Source organism: Diachasma alloeum, unplaced genomic scaffold (assembly GCF_001412515.2).
Source record: "Diachasma alloeum isolate Michigan unplaced genomic scaffold, Dall2.0 Dall_scaffold_00256, whole genome shotgun sequence".
Classification (NCBI taxonomy): domain Eukaryota; kingdom Metazoa; phylum Arthropoda; class Insecta; order Hymenoptera; family Braconidae; genus Diachasma; species Diachasma alloeum.
The window spans coordinates 257,636-264,512 of NW_021680401.1; the positions used below are offsets into that span (position 1 = coordinate 257,636).

At 37.4% G+C, this 6,877-nt stretch overlaps 1 long non-coding RNA gene across 1 annotated transcript; it reads right to left on the bottom strand.

Moving 5' to 3' along the window:
• Positions 1–6,100: 6,100 nt before the first annotated feature.
• LOC107037585 lies at positions 6,101–6,673 on the bottom strand. The gene is made up of 2 exons (XR_001460853.1): positions 6,395–6,673; positions 6,101–6,322 (listed from the first exon to the last, which is right to left on the bottom strand). It is a non-coding gene; the product is annotated as an uncharacterized LOC107037585 (long non-coding RNA).
• Between the last annotated feature and the right edge of the window lie 204 nt (positions 6,674–6,877).

Genomic DNA, 6,877 nt, shown 5'->3' on the forward strand with positions numbered 1-6,877 from the left:
GGAATTGAGGATAAAATATTCCGGATTCCAGACTTGAATTCTGGAATCGAGAATTGAATATTTCAGATTCCGGAATATTATTCCTGATTATAGAATATTATATACCATTTTCGAGGATATATATTTTGTTTTATGGACTATTTCGTGTTTGAACTATACTTTACGGACTCTTCAAGAAATTGAGAATGAAAAAAAATGAGGGACATATTTAGGGTTCTTTTTAACAAGAGAGTTTTCATCGATTTCCATAAATTAAGAATACAAATGAAGGTTCAAAATCTGTGCTTGTTCTCTTTTGAAGGCCAACCGAAGAGTAAAAAATGAAAACGTTCAACATTTATTCCAAGAATGTTAACGTGCGTAAGCATATTCCTCAACATTTTCGTTTGGCCACGTAAAAACCGTTTTTGTGATGAGTTGGCAGTGATGCATGTCGACGGGACCGCGCATCGCATAACTAAGATGGGTCCTAGGACCCATTCATCAGTTGATAGAAGGCTGGTGATCTCTCGCTTTGTCATTTCCTCTCTCCACAACTTTGTGCCCTTGAAATAAAATGAAAAAAAAAACATTTTCGAGTAAGACGACACGTGGGAGATCGTTCTCCGATACTCAAATTGGTTTTTTATCTTTATCTTTGCCATTTGAATGCCTGACCAATTGAACAAATATGATGAATACCCTGGTAACGAGGTCTACAAAATTCTCAATCTAGAAGTTATAAAAAAAAATTCTTTACATGGGAGTAAATGATTTTCCCATTATTTAAATGAGGTGAACACCTTACAAGTCGTTTCATTGAGCTCCAGTGATTAAGGACATAACCGAAGTTTTTACATCAACACTTTAGCTGTAGATCTCTCACGCTTCAGTGAAAACTAGTAGCAATTCTCATCGATAGCACGTGCCATCGCCGTAAATCCAAATGTGAATGAGATAAAGAAGTTTATGGCCACTGGAATGTACTGTTGATACCTAGAATATTCAGGTAATGTGAGTCGGAATCAACGCTGAATGAAAATGTTCTGACTGAAATTTATTCGCGTCTCCTTGAAATAATTACCCTCACTTGGTAATTAAGATACGAGTGATTCTGGTTTACGATTTCTTGTGTTTAAAAGGGAACGAGAAAAGTTTTGCCACGAAATTTACATTCCTTGGTGATGTTTTCGTGGCTGAATCACTTCTGGGGACTGGTGAAAGGATAGGTGAAAGGGAGGGGTGGCAAACGAGGGAATCGCTGTCCTACGGGGAATAAGACGATTCACGGAACACACAAAGAGAAGCCCAAGTAACTTTCGTAGGACTAAAAGGTAGCAGCTCTCTCCAAACTCATGGACCAGAGGGCCAGAAACAGATGAGAGGAAGAGAGACAATTACGTAGAAAGGGGAAATGGGAGGGTGATGAAACGAGAGCAGAGATCCTTTGATCGCGTGACTGTCGCGCTGTCGGCAAACATCGACTGCAACCCGCTGCAAAACCCAGCCACCGTGCTTTAATACCTCATGCAAATTTTCGGGGGAAAAGGCCACGCTCACCTTCCCGATTTCCGACCTCTGCAATACCGCCCACTGGGGTTTATATTGCTTTTTGGAACAAATCGCTATCCGATTCGTATATCCTGCCTGACGCTTCCTAATATCCGACCAATTTTCAAATTGATTTGGGAATGGACTTTGGATTGATCAGTTATAACACTTACAAATTAGGTCCTTGGCAATTATCGAATATTTACCTGGATAATTCTCCAGCACAGGGCATTCGATGCATTATTTTGACAATCGGTTTCTGGCCAATCAGAGCACAGTACTGAATGACAGGAAGTACATTCAAATGTGTAAGAAATTGGGAATTGCGTCCATTCCAATTTGAATTAATAGAATTACCTCATTCCACATTATTTTGTTAGCCTTCACGGCATACAAATGCTAATTATTGATAATTTTACCAATTGTCTCCATATGAAAAACAAAAAATTTTCTAGTCGAGTGAATCTCTCATGGAAACTGACATGGATTTTGTATCATTAGGCAACTCTCTTGGCCGAAATTTAGGGGGAAAATTTCCTCCCTCCACGGTTCGCCCAATCAGAGCGCAGTATTCGAGCTCACTGACACCTTCATATCAGTTTTATTTTCATAATTCCCCAGGCTACGGGTGAATGATCAAACTTATAATTGCACAATAGCCTTTCGAGTGTTTACCCCTCTTTGGCAGATATTCTCCACGTTTTGGTGAAAAGTGTTACGTAATCTCGAACACCGCACTCTGTTCGGTAAAAATCAGAATTGAGGAAAATATCCTCCGAATATCCTTCGATGTTCAAAATTTATCGGATATTTCCCTCAAGCTTCCCTGCAAAAAATGGATGTGTCAAGTTTTGCAGAAAAATCCTTCATGCTGCGCACTGGGGATTCTTAGCCTGCAAATCTTGACACCTTCATTTGTTTACAATGAAGCTTTCGGGAAGTATCCGATAATTTCGAAGGTCTCGGAGTATTACGATACACGGAGAGAAATTTTCTAGAAAAATCCTAGTACGAGTAGTGGAAAAAATCACAATCCACCGGCTGTGAAAAATTCTAGTGCTGTTACCCGAGTCGAATATTACGACCTGAATTCCCCCTTGAACACCTATCATGAGTAGGAGGACCAGGATGATGTTAGGGTGTATTTACATTCAGAAAAACCCCCTGGTTTCCGCCTGAACGTGTGAGTTATTTCCAAATTCCGAGGGTTCAGAAGGAAAACAGGAGGTGTGTTAAACCTATTTATCGCCTGCACCCCCTAAAATGTTTTCCACTCCATGACCTCCTCCATTCTCTCTTCCTGGACAAAATCTGCAAACCCTTTCGAGGTATTTTTTATATATTTTTAATTATTAACATGAGAAGTACGGGTGAAAATTAAGGTCATACTCAAGGGTCATATATAAGGGTCAAAAATAACGGTCAGAAACAACAGTCAAAAATAAGGGTGGGAATTTCAGTAATTTTCATCGCAAACAGAAATGAACAAAATAGTGAGCTACTCAATCATCCTGGCTATCAGGGTTAATTCAGGGGATTTATGATTCCTTTTCATTCGACAGGAGGAGAAGGGGGAAAAAAGTATCAGTTGAGAAGGGTTTTTACGCCTTTAGGATGAGGCAGGATCATATAAGGAGTTATTCAGGATGTATAGGATGAAGAAAGAAGGAAAAAATATCTCAAGGAGGTAATAGGGGAGAATAAGGTCCAGATATTCGACTCGAGGAGGTAACAGGGGGGAATAAGGTCCAGATATTCGACTCAGGTAAGCTAAAGTTTCTTGGTATTTCTGGTAAAATTTCTGGGGATTTCTGTGAAATTTTCACAGAAATACGGGGAAAAATTCACGTTTTCCCCAATAAAATTTCTAGTGCCGGCACTGGAATTTTTTCCTGGCCTTCACTTTGCGTCTCTTTTCCCGTGCTAGCACTAGAATTTTTCTAAGAAATTTCTTTTCGTGTAATTCACCAGGCTACTAGTGAATTATCCAAATAATAATTCCGCATTTGCCTATTAATTGTTCTCTCTCGCGTGATTTTTCGTCGGCGTGATTGTTTCATCTGAAAAACTCGTTTGTGTGCAACAAACCTATCGTGACATACCCAATAATATGAAGCAGTGATAAAATGATTCATTTATCCCAAACGACATTCGTCAACTATTAACGAATGATAGAGTTGAATATAACAGAATAAATATTCTTTAACAGTTAACGAATGGTTCACTTGAAAGGTAAAAGTGGAGTCCAACAAGGCTCCTCTAATATGCATTTGTTAACTATTAATGAATGAACATTTGGTAAGACCGAATAGACCCTAGCCTCCAACTAAAGCCATTCGTTAATAATAACTAATCCTTTCTATCAATGTGTGATAATTCCACTCCAACTATTGATGATATTTCTCTAACTTTACAATCGATTTTTTTTTGCCAATTAATTGTCAAATATTGTCATATACAGTAAACGCAACATAATTAGTTCGTTTTTGGACTGATTAAAACGCCAAAAATATTTCGTCGAACACCACTCAACCTTCAGGTAGACATGATCAGATGACGCCTGATGAGAACCTGACCAAGTTTCGATCCAGTAGATCGGATCCGAAAAACTGCAGGATGATTCAGATCAAGTTCTGATCAGGTAGGCACAATCTCACCCTGAGGTCGGCTGCCTGACCCCAATTTGATCAATGTCTTTGATCGGCATTTGAACGGGGTCAATTGAAGAGAAAATGATCAGATTCAGATCCGGTCCACCTGACATTAATTTTAATAAGTTTTTCGGATAATTTAATTAACTATTATTATACTATTCAAATTAAGTTTTATCAACCATTATCAATAATTATTTTCAATCTTTAAAAAGGATCATTATACTATAATTAAAATAAATTAAATTAATTTAATTTAATGAATTTAATTTAATTATTCAATTTAAGTAACAGCCAGCCCTTTTCAAATTTACAGAAGAGAGAGAGATGATGCTGCCGTAAATACGTATTAGAGGAATATCAAACTTACACGCAAATGATCTTGAGAAAAAAAATCACCGAATGTCTATTTATTTATTAGTGTTATTGTTATTATCATTATTATTATTCATTAATAAAATAAATAAAAATTTAATTGAGCATATTTTATCTCTGAGAATACACACGCACATCCGCGAGATCAGGAATGATCGTAAATTCAACGAATACCCCGATACAAATCATATAGGCAATGTACAGTTTACTCGATAGTAATAGCGCGATATATAGCGTAGTAGTTAGGGCATAGGATTAGCAATCATAGGGTCCCCGGTTCGATCCCCAGCATCGGTAAAAAAATAATAGGCTTTTTCAGAGGTAATAAACAGTAGAGATTCATTAGAAGAGGCGGCCTACGGTGAAAGAATTGAATTATCTTTTGTTTTGGATCAATTATCATTGATAATTTTTATTGATACTGACAGACAGCTCATCCGGTTTTCATACAGTTGACTTGACCAAGTTCAGATCCATTCGTCCTGATCAAATCCGGATTGGTCAGAGGCGTAACATGTCTGATCAAGACCGGATCCGTCAACTTGATCAATACCTGATCAGTGGTAAGGTCTAACCTGATCCAAACTTGATCAAGTCCTGACCGGAATTTCCACTCGGGTAGTCTGGTGAGTACACGGAGAAGAGTTAAATAAAAGTTACTAGAAAATCGTGGCAAATTTCACTATACGGAAGATAATCGTATAGCAAAATTGTAGTTCAATAAAAAAAACTTTTTGCGAAGGATATCTTAATATTCGTTAGATAAAAAAAACATCTAAAAAACACATCAATGAATTTTCCCAAACTGTAGGGTATTTTTTTTCTGGCTTGGATGTGAAGGACATAGATACGGACGAAGCAAAATTTTACCATATCGCGTTTGGTAAAAAATATAATTTTCTTTCACAGAAATAGTACATTTCAAGCCTAGCCGTGGAAAACAGATCAATCCGCCCCCACGCACAAGATTGACATCCGAGCCCAAGGCGAGGATGACAAGTACGTGGGTGAGGATGATATGTTTTCCACGGCGTGGCTTGAACAACATTTTTCCAGGCGCAGGGCCTGGAAAACGCAAATTTGAAAATGACCTTTTTTAGGCGCCAGTCTAGAAAAATTCCTTCACATATAGGAATGATTACACAATATTGAGCAATCATTCACATTAATGGGATAATTTTGTATAAATGGGAAATTTTACAGTCTCGGCACGAATTACCCTCACGCTTAGTGAATTTTTTTAAGTGAGTGGAAAATAATTCACTATTTTTTCGAATTTTTACCCCAATATAAAGTTTTTCTCCGTGTAGTTGGATAGGTGTCCGCTTAGCGCTACCTCTTCGTGTGCAAAAACTGCTGTTAGAGAATCTAGAGACCTACTGCTGGACCCATCTAGACAGAGTTACAGATAAACAAAATAGGATCCTGCAATATATGAAGAGATGAGTATTAGGACAGGTATAAAGGCTGATGAAGCGGGACACCTATAAAACCGCAACGATCGTAGGGAGGAAACGTAAATTAAAGAATTATTGAACAACTAATTGATGTAATACTATCGAATTACGTGATTTATTTATTCTCACCATTGACTTTCACATCCATAAATATTGATAGGATGACAATTTAATGCTACAGGGATTTCACTTAGCTGCATTCACACGTATTACCACTGCATTTACCCTCAAGGTCCGCCAAATAATCGCAATAGTCGTCACAGAATTTAGGGCAATTGGGAATCGGGAAAACTGGCTCAGTAATATTGACTGTAATTATTGAATAAATGAATAGATTAGTCAAATTAGTTGGAAATAATTCTAATTAATTTTAATACTCACGTTTCTCCATTACATCCTCAAGTTTTCCACTGATTACTGATTGACTCATACTGATTAAAAATAAAAATAATATCGGATTTAGGAATTTCATCATTAAAATCAAGCAAATTGTCGCACGATTCACTGAGTGGCTCCAGAACATAAATATTGATAGAATCAAATTAGAGAAATGATTAATCAGTCACATTGATTGAATTGATTACATAAATCCATCTGTTTTTGACGTACTGCGATGAGTTGTAAATAGCTACAAGCCACCAGGGGCACACTATCCTCGGCTTATCGCTCCACAAGCAAACTTGACCGCAATCGAGTGCAATAGTTGAAAATGCACAATAGCATCGACGATAAGGGTTATGACGAGGTAATAATTGTTATACACAGCATTTGAATATTTTTTTAATGAACATTTTTTGTGGACAGCTCACGGAAATTACGGAAATCAGACAGGGAAAGCTGTATAAATATTGATCCAACGGGTTC